The sequence below is a fragment of the Falco naumanni genome, chromosome 8, assembly GCF_017639655.2.
Source record: "Falco naumanni isolate bFalNau1 chromosome 8, bFalNau1.pat, whole genome shotgun sequence".
Lineage (NCBI taxonomy): Eukaryota > Metazoa > Chordata > Aves > Falconiformes > Falconidae > Falco > Falco naumanni.
Genome location: NC_054061.1, coordinates 58,622,999 through 58,636,542, shown reverse-complemented (window position 1 = coordinate 58,636,542; position 13,544 = coordinate 58,622,999).

The window sequence follows — 13,544 nt, the reverse complement described above, 5'->3', positions numbered from 1 at the left end:
CTCTGGAAGGCGGCCGAGGCATGGGCGATCACATACATTTTGAATTAGGTTGCCTTTAACTCCTTCTCATGCCGTCTGCGCTGTCCCGTCTTTGCATTTCATAGCTGTTTCTGCAGCTCTCCAGCCTGTGGTTTGCTGAATTTTCTCTCCCCAAAGGGAGAACCCCGAGGGGTTTCGTTCCCCAACCAGTGTCGCAACAGCCCTCTCTGTAGAATAACCTTGACATCCCACATGGCTTCTCCACTTTGAAGGTTGCTTCAGCAGCATACTGGTGCCATGGATGGTGGGGAAAACCTCCTCATGTGAATGCTGTGAACTTGCAGTGTGGTGGACGTCCATACCCTGCCCAGAACTGCAGAGCTCCCCACCCCACCAACACCTGTGTTTCCCAAAAGGACACAACAGGAGGAAATCATCTTCTCAACTAGTTACCTTCCACCCCCCTCTAGTGGTTATGGAGCCATTTGGGTCTGTGGTGGAGTCCGGGAGACAGAGAGGAGCACAGTGTTGCAGGGTAATGGCTTGTTAATGCCATCTGAAGGCCATGAGATGGGTTCCTGCTCAGGTCTAGAGACACGCGCCCATGCAACATGTCCCTGGCATTGCCAAGATGCAATCTGAGCTGAGAGCCAGGGTGGTAGAGATGAGGGTCACACCCTGCAGCTTCCTTTCTTGCTTTCTTTAAAAAAAAATACATAAGCAAATAGTTAAAAAAGAAAGTAATTTTCTTTTCTTCCTAAAGAAATGAAACTACAGTTGGCTACAAGGCATTAAATCTGCTGTCTCCATCCCCCCATCTCTGTCTCGAGCCTGTAAGATTACGGGGTTTCAGTTTTGCTCATGGGCTGAACCAATTCAAACATGTGGCTGAAAGCCTGCAGAAGAAAGATGTTGTTAATCTGATGCTCTCGCTTTGGTTTCTGATGCTGTCAGCTTCTCAGAGAGTTAAAACTGAGTAGATGAGAACAGAGCTGAGATGGGATAATAAATATCAGGCAAAGACCCCCCCCTTAGTTTCTCCGCTGTTGCCCCGAGAGATGTTCTGGAGCTGGCGGTAATCATTGCTGAGCAAACATCTGTGTGCCTGTGTGCATCTCCTTCTTGCTAAATATTTCATGAACAGAGGGGAGGGAGCTCCTCACCACGCAGGAGCTGAGCAGGGCACCTGAGGCTTAACACGGGGTCTGTGGCTCTGTTTTTCTTTCTGTGACCCATCAAAGCTGTCCTTCATGCAACCCAGAGCTGGTGGGCTCCATCCATGTCTCTGCAAGACTGTGGCTCCAGCACTTCAGCTGGGCTTGGCTTTGGAAGGCTTGGTGACAGGGTGGTTGCAGAGGCAGGGGCACACGTAGCAATCCCCCAGCTCCTACCCTCTTGCGTTTCACCTGGCAGAAGGTGTTTTCAGTGTCAGGGAGGAGAAAGGTCCTACCTAGGGCAGACCTCGCTGACGTCTCTCTGGGGTCATCTTTTCTGGGATGGCAGCATCCTTGCCTCCAGTGATGGGATTAGCACTGAGGGGAACAGCTGCCCTACCTGCACGGCTGGAGAGATGCTGGGGCAAACCCAGCCCTGGAGAGGCACCCCACAGCCAGGGACCCCTGCCCATGCCCCCCCATCCTCCTGGCGGGGGGGTCCCCTGCCAGACCTCCTTGGGAACAGCCTGGCCAGTGCTTCTTCCCCTCAGCCATGCCTGCCCCGACCTTTGTCCCAGCATGGGTCCAGGGACCATGTGGTGGTTGCCTGAGCACTGAGATTCTTCTTTTTTTTTTTTTTTTTTCTTCTTTTTTTTCCCTTTGGAAGTTGGGAAGTTTCCAACATGAGTCACTGTCCGCCTCTTCTCCGTAATTAGCTCGCTGGGAGTTGCAAGTATGACTTTGGTGTAGTCTACTAGAATTAATCAAAGTGTATCTTACACATTATAATGCAGTAAAACCATCATCCGGCCAAATCCCTCCTGACTGGCACAGCCCTAGCCCCAGTCCCCTCTCCCTCTGCTTTTTCCTCCTGGGTTTTTTGGTTGTTTTTTTTTTTAGGGTTTTTTTGGGGTGGTTTTTTTTGGTCTCTTTTATCCTTCCCTTTTAGCACTCTTTCCCACAAATGCTCTTAACCTCTTTTCCCCTTTAACTTTGGCAAAGCCCTTCTCAGGGAGGTTTATTTTTCTGAGCAAGTTTTGCAGCCCATTTCCTCGTGTCCATGAATGCCTCACTGTGGTCGGGTGTTGGGAAGCTGGCGCTTTTGGGCTTTGTTTGTTTGCTTCACAGGCTTTTGACATCTTAAATAGGAGAATGATTTTACCATTTGACAATAGGAATAAAAACAAGTGACCCACCCTACTGCTGCTTTCAACTCCCCATTAAAATCTCTTCATTTTTAATTGATTTCAGGAGTGACCAAACTTTTTGAGGATCAAAAAAAATGTGATTTGGGCGTTTTTCCCCTCTATGTTGGCCATCTTGTTCTATAATAGCCATACGGGTGGAAGAGCTCCGGTTACTTTGCTGATGTGAGAAATGTGCATGGTGAAGACCATCTCCAAAGCCCTGCCTGGGATGCACACTGGCCGAGGACCACCTCTCTGGCGTGCTCAGGCTGGGCTCGGAGGTGAGATGCTGGGTGATCGCTGTGCTCATGTCTTTTAAAGCAGTCTTGAAGCTGTGTGCTCAGGAGTGGGGGCAGCAGATCTGATGGTGGGGCTTGCCAGATGACTCTGCTTGACCCCTGCCTTGCTGAGATAAAAACTTCAGATTTAATTCACACAAAGTCCAGCATTGTCTTTACTCCATGATTTGCATTTAAGGGCAATGCTTCTCTGGGGGGATGGGGCCAGAGCTGCAGACACAGGGTGACTCTTGTGCTACCGGCCATCACCAGTTCTCTGTGTCAACAAAGACCAGAGGGGTAATCTGGCAAAGCTGAGGGGGGCTGCAATGGGAATTTTGGCTTAGTGGGGTGGGCTGGAGGATAAGGACACAACCAGAGCCCAGGAGGCAGGGACTGGGGAAGGGCAGGAGGTGAAGGGTCCCAGCAGAGGAAAATGTGGGGTGGTCGCGCCCCCCTTGGCACAGGCTGGTTAACCTGGGCAGCAGAGCAGCCACCGCAGGCAGCTTCTCCTGAGTTGCCACCACCGTTCCGCTCGGCCCATGCACTGCACCACGCTCCCGCAGCGGGGATCGCCGTGTGCATCCAACTGCGTGGTCCTGCATCTTACCTCATGGCAGCCTTTCCTAAGGTCCCATGGTGGGGTAAGTCACGCATGGCCATTAACTAAACACAGTGCTCTGCCTGCTCTCTGTAGCTGGAAATTAGCATGGTGAAGCCTTGTTGTGGTTGTCCATTGCCTTGGACTGCACCCCTCCGCTCAAACAGCCTGCAAGAGGGAAGCTGCAGCCACCCACTCCCATCCCAGACATCTTCTGCGAGAGCCGCGCTCCGTGGGTTAACAGCGTAACTATGCCAGAAATGTGTCAAAACAGAATATGGGTTTTCTTTCATGCAGAGTGGTGCTTCGGAGATAAAAGGCGTGTTGCAGGAGAGGTTTGATTTGGGGATTTTGCAGTGCAGGTAAGAATGCTGAAAGCTCCGGGTGGTGGGGGCTGGTCTCCATCCCATATTTTTCCTTGTGACTATGAAATACTTCTTTCCTGGAAGTGGAGTACAGATTCCCTTGTCTTTTGATACCCATGGTATCTGCTGCAGCTTGAATTCCTCCCAGATGACTGGCAAGTTCTTAAAGATGAACTTTAGAGTTGGACTTTCTTATTTACCCAGCTCTGCTTTCAGTTCTTGGGACACACTTAGATATATGAGCACTGACTTCTCTAGCAGCAAAATTTCAAAAAGTTGAAATACTGATTTAGGAGGAACTGAAAAATGAAATGTTGGAAATTTCTGGCAAACCAAAATTAAAAAAAAAATAATAATAACGAAGAGACATTGTTTGTCAAGCAAGATATTTGAGTCGGCCTGAATGAAGTATTTTACTTGGACACTGACCATTTTATATTGTAAAATTAGAAAAGAGAAATTTTTAATCAAAGTCCTTTCAGAGATCTCATTTAGAAACACTTGAAATGTGCCTTCTTGATTTTTTCCAGATTTTGTTGTTAAAACCAACCACTCCATGAAATTCCTGCAAATTGTTGTATTTTTAAAATACCCATTTAAATAACACGACCCACCTTTACCTACTCTGGCTTTTTATGGCTTCCCAAAGCCCCAGCCAGCAATCCTCAAATAATTAGCTGCTCTCTGCAATCTAGGAGCTTTACATCTGCAAGCCAAATTTCACCTGTAGGTGATGGCCACTAAAGCTGAGGACAGAATCTGAGAGCCTAGGAGTTAATGAAGAGGAAGATAGATTTTGGCACCGGTTTGGGAAAGCATCTCCGTCCAGCACAGGCCCGTAGCATGTGCTTAGATGCAAGTATGCGCGTAAGTCCTATTTGGCACACGTTTGAAGTGCTTTCCTGAGTCAAGGCCTTCAGTTTCAGCCTCCTAAAAAGTTTTGGCAAACCATGAAATGTGCTTAAAGACGAGAAATGAAAACACGTCGTAGTTGGCAATAACCTTTTAGTTGTGAGGGATGTTCATTTTATAGGTCAAAGACATATGGGAAAAATTCATACATTTCCCAAATAACAATGCATAGCGTTGGGAACAATTTAATCTGAAACAGCAACACGGAGTTGGGTCATTAATGAATCTTGGATGCAGTCATCCACACACTGCAAAACCCGACTGGAACGGGGCGCCAGCTAGCTAAGGATGGATGCGCCCTGATGGCTCACCGAGTGAGATCCCACCTGTGCCTACAGGCTGGTGGCCCAACCCATGCCAACGAGCACAACGCAAGCACGGGTTGTCCAGGCACTTGGGGCTGAGCACCAACCACCTGCGTGTCCCTTGCACCTCATCCAAGCAGGTCCCCAGCCGCCAGCTCTTCCAGAGCCAAGATCCAGAGCTCCTCCAGAGCCATCCTGGCAGAGACAGCGCCTGCGAGTGGGAAGTCACTCCGCTCCAGTGCTGCGAGAGCTCTGCAAAGACCTTGGCAGTGTCAGCTCAAGGGGAGCCAAAAGCATGACAAGGGTGGACAGGCATAGCGTGTGTGGGGGAGGTGCAGAGGTCGGTACGGAGACACCGCTGCCTCCTCCGAAGAGAGGGAAGCTGAGCAGTGCCTCGACAGGGTCCTCACAGGCTTCCTCCGCTCCTTGTGGGAGCCAAGCTCATCCCCCCTCCTCATCCCAGAAGGAGTCAAGCGTTGAGTCAGGGCAGGTTGCTCTCCATCACAGCGGATGGGGTTTTGGAAGGAGCCCATCGGAGCTCAGTGCTCTATCCTGCAAGATAATGGGAACATCCCAGCCAGCAGGACTTGGCTTGGGATTTTGACTGTACAAAGGAAACCCCAGGCTCATGATTCGTTATCCCCCCCTGCTCGTCATTTGGCTCCGTTTCAGATCCAGCCTGTAAAAGGCGGTGGAAAAATTATATGAAGGAGCTTGATTGCACGTCCACTGCATCAGTTGACCCCAGAGTGACAGGGCCCCATGGACCCTTTATTTTTATCCTGGGCTGGGATTGCTTTTCAGTTTTGCAAGAAAGTTGGAGGTTGGGGACTGTGTGACTTCCAGGACAGGATGCAAGCCCAGAGCAAAGAACCCACCCTCTGCCACTAGCCAAAATCCACAGCCTGATTTTCCTTCAGGTTCAATGGTATGTTTGTGTTGGTAGACCAGACAGTCCTGGAGATCCTGGAAGAGATGATACATGTGTGAGTGTGTTCCAGCCCCGTTTCCAAGCGTGGAAGCCTGAGGAAGGTAGAGTGAGTATCACTCACAGCTCCATTTCAGCTTCTGAGCCTTTTGAGCATGGCAGAGATCTCAGTCTCAACTGCTGCTGCTTTTGTTAGGGCATCATCTGGGAAAATTCCCACTGAAGATCTGCCGTGAGCACCAGGAGATGATGTAGGGTAGATAAGGTGCAGGTGGTGTATGCTTTTACTGCTTTTATATTTATTCAACCCACTAGAGGAAGCAGCATGGTCCCACTTACGCCCATCTGTAGCACTAGGAGGGAACTAGGCTTAGACCTTGACTTGGACAATGCCAAATCTGTCCTTTTCCCAGTCTTCTTCCTCCCACCTCTTCTCCTCCTCTTCATTGCAGCTGTATCCAGATGATGGCACCAACCCACGGGCACCGTCCCTCATGCTGAGCAAGGCTGGGGAGGTGAGGATGACCTAGTCAGGGGAAATTCTCCTTAACAGCCCTGGCCGAGTGGGCTGGAAAAGCAAAGCCAGCTCAGCTGGGTATGACCCCACCACTCGTGTTGGGTGGGAGATGCACATTCACTTCTGGTTGGGGGGGGGGGATTTATAGGTACTTCTGTTAGCAAGTTCACTGTTGGTTGTGATGGGCAGCTGCTCACCATTATTATGATTATGCCTCACCAGGACATAAATAAAAACATCGTGCTATGCAGGGATTGCAGCAACTGCTAGGCAGTCATCCACAACAGTTTGGTCCCTGGCCAGGCTGATGCAGGAGGATGTGCACCCCTAGCCTGAAGCTGCGGTAAGACACTGGAGAAGTTGAACCCCATGGCTCAGAAATCACCCACTGGTCTTGAACTGTCCTGTTTCAGTGTGATGGATGGGAGCTGAGACCCAGCTGAAACCACCAAACATGCTTTTAACCGTGACCCCTGCTGTGGGATGTGAACCTGCAGCCCCAGGGCAGAAAGTGCATTCAGCTCCAGGAAGGGTCAGGTTGTCCCAGTGGGATTTTCACAAGCAGCTGTGAAAAGCAGCTCCTTGCTTTCAGCAGAATGTGAGCACCCAAATCCCTTAGCCTCTTTCAAATCCGGCTGTCTAAATTGCCTCCTCAATGTGTGGCAGGAGCCAATTTCTTTTCCCATGCCAGCTGAGCTCCGAAACTTCCCCCGGGACAGGCAGGTGCTGTCAGATGAACAGGCACTGGGAACCACCACTGGAAAAGTGCAATGAGAGAGTGCAGGATTTGTAAAAGCTATAGTAAAGCTGAACCTTTGGGGAGACTCAGAGCTGTCCGCAGCAGCGGAGGGCAGAGGGGCTTTGCAGCAAGCGCCGCTCCTCTCCAGGACACAGTTTCCCAAGGAGAAACACAGATGCTTTGCACTTTGGCTCGTGCAGTTTGGTTTGCTCTTTGACATTGAGTTTTAGCTGGATTCTAGGATACAAATAAGTGCAAGCAGCAAACCTGAAAGCCAGCTGCATTTTCCGCTTTTTTCCCCTTGTTTTCTCTTCAAAGCAAAGAAAGCACTTACATTTCTGACAGCGGGGTTTGGTTTTGCACTTTCCAGCCCCCAGCATGTCAAACGGGGCACTGACACTGTGGCCACACGGGTGGCAGAGCCATTAAAACCGGGCAGTTTCGCGTCTCTGCCACCTTTATTTTTCTAGCAGTCCTGACTGGCACTTTGTAAGTCGGAGCACGGGGCAGGATACTGGCCAAAGCTGCCCAAACAGCTTGGGACGTGGGGTAGTAAGGAACTGCCCTCTGCTTCTGGGGAATGAAATAACCCTCTTGTTAAAGGGAATGGCGGGGGTGAGGGGTGGGGTGGGGGGGGGTGGTCAACTTGGTGCTACTAAATGAAAATTTATGGCCAAGCTCTTTGAGGAGGAAGGTAGAGAGAGGCAATGGTTTTGTTTAGAAGTGAAATCATTGGCTTCAAGCCTGACCTTTGGCTTCTCCTGACCCCAATACTAATGAAGGGGAAAGGGTCTGGTCATATAAACATGTCACAGCATGAGGTTCAGTGGAATAAGATCTGATTACAGCCCAGCAGAGCTGTACCAGAGGTAGCCGTTCCCAGCCTGTGCTGTGCTGTGGTGCTGGGGCCAGACTCCCCCCATCCTGCCTCGAGTGGCTGCCCCTAGCAGGGCTGGGGATGGTCTGCAGCCCCCTTTCAGAGAGCTTTTTGCCTTTATCTGTCATGCTCTTCCTCGCCTAATACCCTAACATCATCCATTGTGGGGAGGGGTGGGATGCAGACAGAGGAGACCCCGTGCACCACATTGCACAGGACGGGAGCTGGAGGGTAGGGCAGGGACAGATCCCACCGAGGGCTCCGGTCCCACTCATCCCAGAGAGTTGCGGAGGTGTGCAGAGTGAGATCTCTGCAGATCTGATGGACGTTTTGAGGAATTTCTTGCAAAGAACTAGCAGGAAAGAGCAGGTTTTAATAACATAAACTATCTTCTCACTGCTTCAGTGGGAATACGTTGCTCCTGCAGTGTTTGCAACAAAAATATTGGCATCGTTGATGTAATTCTATTTTAACGCAGCATTAACAATATGGGCTTATAAAAGCAATGCTGAGGTCCCGGTGCAGAGAAGCAGAGTTTAGCTTGAATGAAATATATAACCTGAGGTATACGGAATGTGGGTCTGAGCTGACACCTGAATGAGCCATCCAGCTCCACGCTGAGGTATTTACGTGTGGTCCGTAAGAGCAGGCAGGGCTTAGCTTACCTTCCTTTCCGTACTGCATGCTAATACTCTTCTTCCTCGGCTCCTCTCTCTTCCTTCGCACTCGTGGTTCCTTTTTCATGGCTGTGGAAGTTAGTGCTCAGTGTTGTTTCTCCAGTAGGGACAAATCTCATCCCATCTCAGCCAACTGCCAGAATGTGAGAAGGCTGGGGCTCAAGATTTGATAGATAGTTATTTTTCTGCTGGCTTTTGGGTGGTGCAAGTTCCCTCGGTAGCTGAGCTTGTCCTTGCACCTTGATGAGACAAGGATGCTCTGTGGTGGTGACCGGTGACTGAAGATCAAGCCCAAACCCCAGCGTGAGCAGGCCATGGACCACCAGGCATCCCCAGCTGTTCCAATGCACCCAGAGAAGCACGGTGGTGGCGTGGGGCACAATACCCGGGTGTAGCTGATGGTGATGATGTAGCCCCATTGCTGCTGAGCGAGGGGTCATGGGAAGATCTGCCTGCGGGGAGAGCAAGCCAGGTAATAACTCACACAAACATCTCTCCAGCCAACTCCTCTGACTTATTGTATCCCAGGAAAAAAAAAAAAAAAAAAAAAACACAAAAAAAAAAAACCAAAAAGAACATAAATTGGAAGGAAATCAGCTTCACCTCATAGCCAAGATGTTAAAAATTGAGTGCTGGCACAAACTTATCCACCTTTCTCCGGGGTGGGGCTGCAAACAGCATTCCTGTGCTCGCCTGTCCCCCGTTCAGCTGTATCTCTCCTGGCATCCCACCTGAGGCCACCAAAAGACCACAGCTCCTTGCCTCGCATCACTCTCACCAAACCGCAAGGAGCTGTCTGAGGTCAGATGTCCTCATGCCTACCAGGCACTACAGCCTGGTGCCACGTGTCTGTTAGAGGGAAGGTGGCACTGGTGGGGCAGGGTGGTGGCCACAGGGCCCAACGGGCACTGCCTGTGATGATAGTCACTGTTGCATAGAGGAAGCTCTGATGAAATGTGGTCTGGTGGAGACCAGTGGAGCAGGTTAGAGGTGTCCAGGGGTAAGCAGTGGAGAAAAAGCAGAGAAAATATGGAGGTCAGAGGCCTCATCTTGGATGGATGCTAAAGAGCGGCCAAGGTTTGCCACGTGTGAGGCTCATGCTTGGGTGCAGCAGATGTGAGGCTGGCCCCGTGGATGGGATCTGCCAACTCCGGTGTCCGCCACACCGGCATGGTGAGAGGGGCTGTCCCATGGAGCTCCCTGCCCAGTGTTTGGGCCCATCCCCCCACCAGGACTTGCCCTGCCTGCTGCTTGGATGGAGAGCCCTGCAAAGCCCCCAGCCCCTGCTGGGGCAAGAAGGAAGAAGATGCTCAGCCAGCTCCTCATGCCATGAGTGAGGAAGCAAAGGGCTGCTGGAAGACAGGAGTCAAGGTCCAAAAACCCAGCGGTGCAGGTACTGGAGCTGAGCCCTGGTGCCAGACCCTGGTGGGACGGGGCATGGTGGCGCAAGTCCCCACCTCCCGTGGCGCTCTGCGAGCTGCTGTCTCGCGCGTCGCCCAGGCCATGCCAGCTGGTCCTTCGCCCAGTTCCTGCTGAGTTTCCACCAGATCACTAATTTGGGAAAGCAAGCTGCAGTCTGGCAGGCCGCTCTTGAAAGAGGTTTCTGAAATAAGGGATGTTAGGAAATTTCATTACGTATCTTGTGGCCATGTGCAAAACAGGAATGTTTTTTTCCAATAACTACCCGGACAACTGAAAGACGTGATGAACTGCGAATGACCCACTGAGCCCATTGTTTCTAGTAGCTGGTGAAAAAGCCACAGCGACCAAGGCAGGGATGTCCGACCCGGGTTGAAAACAATGCTGCTTGAAGTGGTGGTGTGAAGCTGGGGGGGAGAGTCCCCTTCAGCAGCGTGACTTGCTACAGGGGGAGGACATGACACTGACAATAAGGAAAAACCCAGAGCAAACCAGGCAAGTCCTCAGCCTCAAACTACCTTTGCATGAGAGCAGACTTACGCCAGCATGCCACGCGTCGAGCGCGGTGTGAGCACACCAGCATTGCAAAGGCTCAACTGGAAGCACATGCTCTGGCCGTATTCATCATCCAGGCTGGAGCACGGATAAGGGAGGCTAACCCTTTTGTAAGTGTTGGCTGGAGGAAATATGACTTATCTTAAAGAAATGAATCATGTTTCAGCAAATGCTTCCTGCAGAAATATTTTTCTCACAGCCTTTGTTTTGGGTTTTGGCAGATCCGGAGTTGCTGGCGTTCACAAAAGCTGTCCCTCCCGCCCACTGTTCCTGGGGCTTGAATAGGAAATAAGAAATAAAAGCAGAGGGTATGTGGAAGGCAAAATCCATCACCGCTTCTGCTCCGCGCTGCAGCAGGATGTGAAGCTTAAAGGCAGATTTCAAAGGAGATCCCCTGATAAAGTCAAGGAGAGCTGTGTGCTTGGCTGCTTTTGCAAACATACCTGCGCTGCGCGGTCAGCTTGCAATTCTGCCCTTGTGGTCTGGTACAAATCCCTGTCAGGTGCTAAGGTTCGCTGGAAACCAGCCCCTGGCTCCTTCCTTCTTCCCTGCAAACTAGCAGTCTGGGAGGGGGAAAGGGGGATATCTCCTGTTTGCATCTTAGAAAATGTGCGGTTCCACCCCAGGAGAAAAAACCAAAAAACAACAACAACAACAACAACAACAACAAAAACCAGAAAGAAAAATCTATGTTTTGACTTGCAAATGCGTCCCTAGCTCCTTGTTTCCTTCTGCAAAGGCTTTGACAACGCTCCTGTCTGCCTGCAGGGAGAGAGAGCACCATTTGCAAACGTCCTCCGGGATCACAGATCAGGAGGGGAGGGAGGAAAAAGTCCATCTTGATTCTGGAGAACTTCAAGTTTTTTTTCTTCCCAACGGTAAGGAATTTTTCATGGGAAGGCAATTTCATTCTGCTGCCTGGTAGGCTTACCGATCATTTCAAAATAGACCCCCGGGGGAATAAGGACTTTAAAAGCTCCATTTGCTCCCAGTTATTTTACACAGTAACCCAAGCTGAAGTGAAAGATCTTTATTTAAATATGAATTAAGCTCCAACCTAACTCTTTACTGCGTTATTTTCCTTTGAGGTTTACTTTGATATTATTTCAAAGTCTTGAAGCTAACAAAATGCTGGCCAATATTTAAAGTGACAGGAGAGTTCTGGAAAAAGATTTAGGAGGCAACTAAAGTCTTTCAGTGCAGGGCTCTGAAACAAGACAGGAAATCATAAAAGGGCTGAGTGCACTTTACCATGCTCAAAACAAATTCTGAGACTACAAAGGCGAGTGGAATGGCATCGAAACCACAAAAAGCATCGAGATACAGCTCAAAACCCTACATCGGCTTGAATTATTCCATTAAAACATGGGTGAAGTGCTGGTATGTAGGGCATTTGCTTCGTCTTGGGCTGACCAGCTTTTGGCTACTGATTTGGTGCTAGAAGGGGGAGAAAGGGTTAAGGGTGAGACAGAAACTCGCCATTTTTAGTGCATTGTGAAGAGAGCTTGCCCGAGTGAGGAAGGGATGGGTTGTGGAAGAGGGTATCCTGCTGGGCTTGACATCTCCTTTTGCCTTTGGTGGCTCCCGGCAGCCCATCTGCTGCTGAAGCAGCTGCTGACAGGGGTTTTGCCTGCTTGGAGAAGATGGAGAAGGGCCCGACGGGTCTGCTCCTCCCCAGCCACTGTGCATGTTGGCCAGGTGGGGCTCAGCACCCAGCCCCAGGAAAACCCTGGTGAAGCTTTCTTGGGGTGGTGGGCATTGCCTCTTGGTATCTGTAGTTGCAACCTCTCCTCTCAGTGAGCACTTTGGAAGGGATCTCCAAACTCCAGGCATCCAGAAGCCATCCGTGGCTTTCGAGACCCATGTTTGGATGAATCCAGCAGTGAACACAGCCCTCATTCAAAACACCTGAGGGCGTTTCTGGTCAATGCTGTGAGCAAAGCTGGGCAGAACGGATGGAGGCCACGTCCGTACTGGAACGAGGGTTGTGCCCTGTGGGGGATGACGGCCTGCAATGCTTTGCTCCTCAAGTCTGGCCAGGTGACACACAAGATTAGTTTCAGCAAAAATCTTTCACATCACTTGTGATTTCTGGGTACAATTTTTATCGTGATAAAAGACCTGATAAAGGCCACTTTGTCACTACGCTTCGTAACAGCAGTAAACAGAAGATTTATCATTGTCCTGATCATACAGCTGACTGCATGTAGGTGTCCTGAAGGCTCAGGGGCTCCCTCCTCTCCCAGGTTTGGGTGGGATGCAAGATCCCCTAGCCGAGGTCTCAGCGCTGAGACAATGCTAACCAACATAGACCTCTCTTTGCTGTCACTCTTCCAGGAGGGCTGAATTCACCATCCCAGGAATGGTGCCTGGATGGTCCCAGCCAAAGCGAGGGCTCCAAGTTTACAAGCATCACTGGGAAAAATTTTCAGTGCTTCCCCCTTCCCCAGTCCCTCCTTGCTGTTAGCGTCCCCCAGTTGCATGAAAAGGGGGTGGCCTTGGGGGAGGTCAGGGAGAAAAGAGATCCCAAGGGATGGGACTTGGGGTTTGGATTTGTTTATTTTAGGGTGGGAGGTTTTAATTATTTTTCCATTTGGTCTGTATCAAGGACTTTAGCTGAAAATGTGAGTGGCAGCTGAAGACTTTTCCCCCCTGTTTTGAAAATAGAGGGGTTTGGTGCTGTTAAGTAGAGCTGGAATTGAGTAAAAAAAACCTAAAAAATATAAAGGTATCGGTATGCTTTACATCACTACCTCAGTGCCTCGCTTCTTTTCAGTGAATATTTTGCTTTGTTAGCTGGACCCCTGCACAAAATAGCATGCACTGGGTGCTTTCTGTAGCCTTTCACGTATGCAGAGACTAAACGGTCCAGGACCAGTATTTAGCCAGGCTCCGCATGTGCGTGCGTGCCGCCACGGAGGAGCAACCCTGTTGTTGGGAGCTATCGCTTGCAACTGAGCCTGCTGCATCAAGGGTTTCTTTTTGTTGCATTCTCTTTTGCACAGGACAGTCTGTCCCTGCCCTTGGGCACATCTCATCATCTCTCACAGG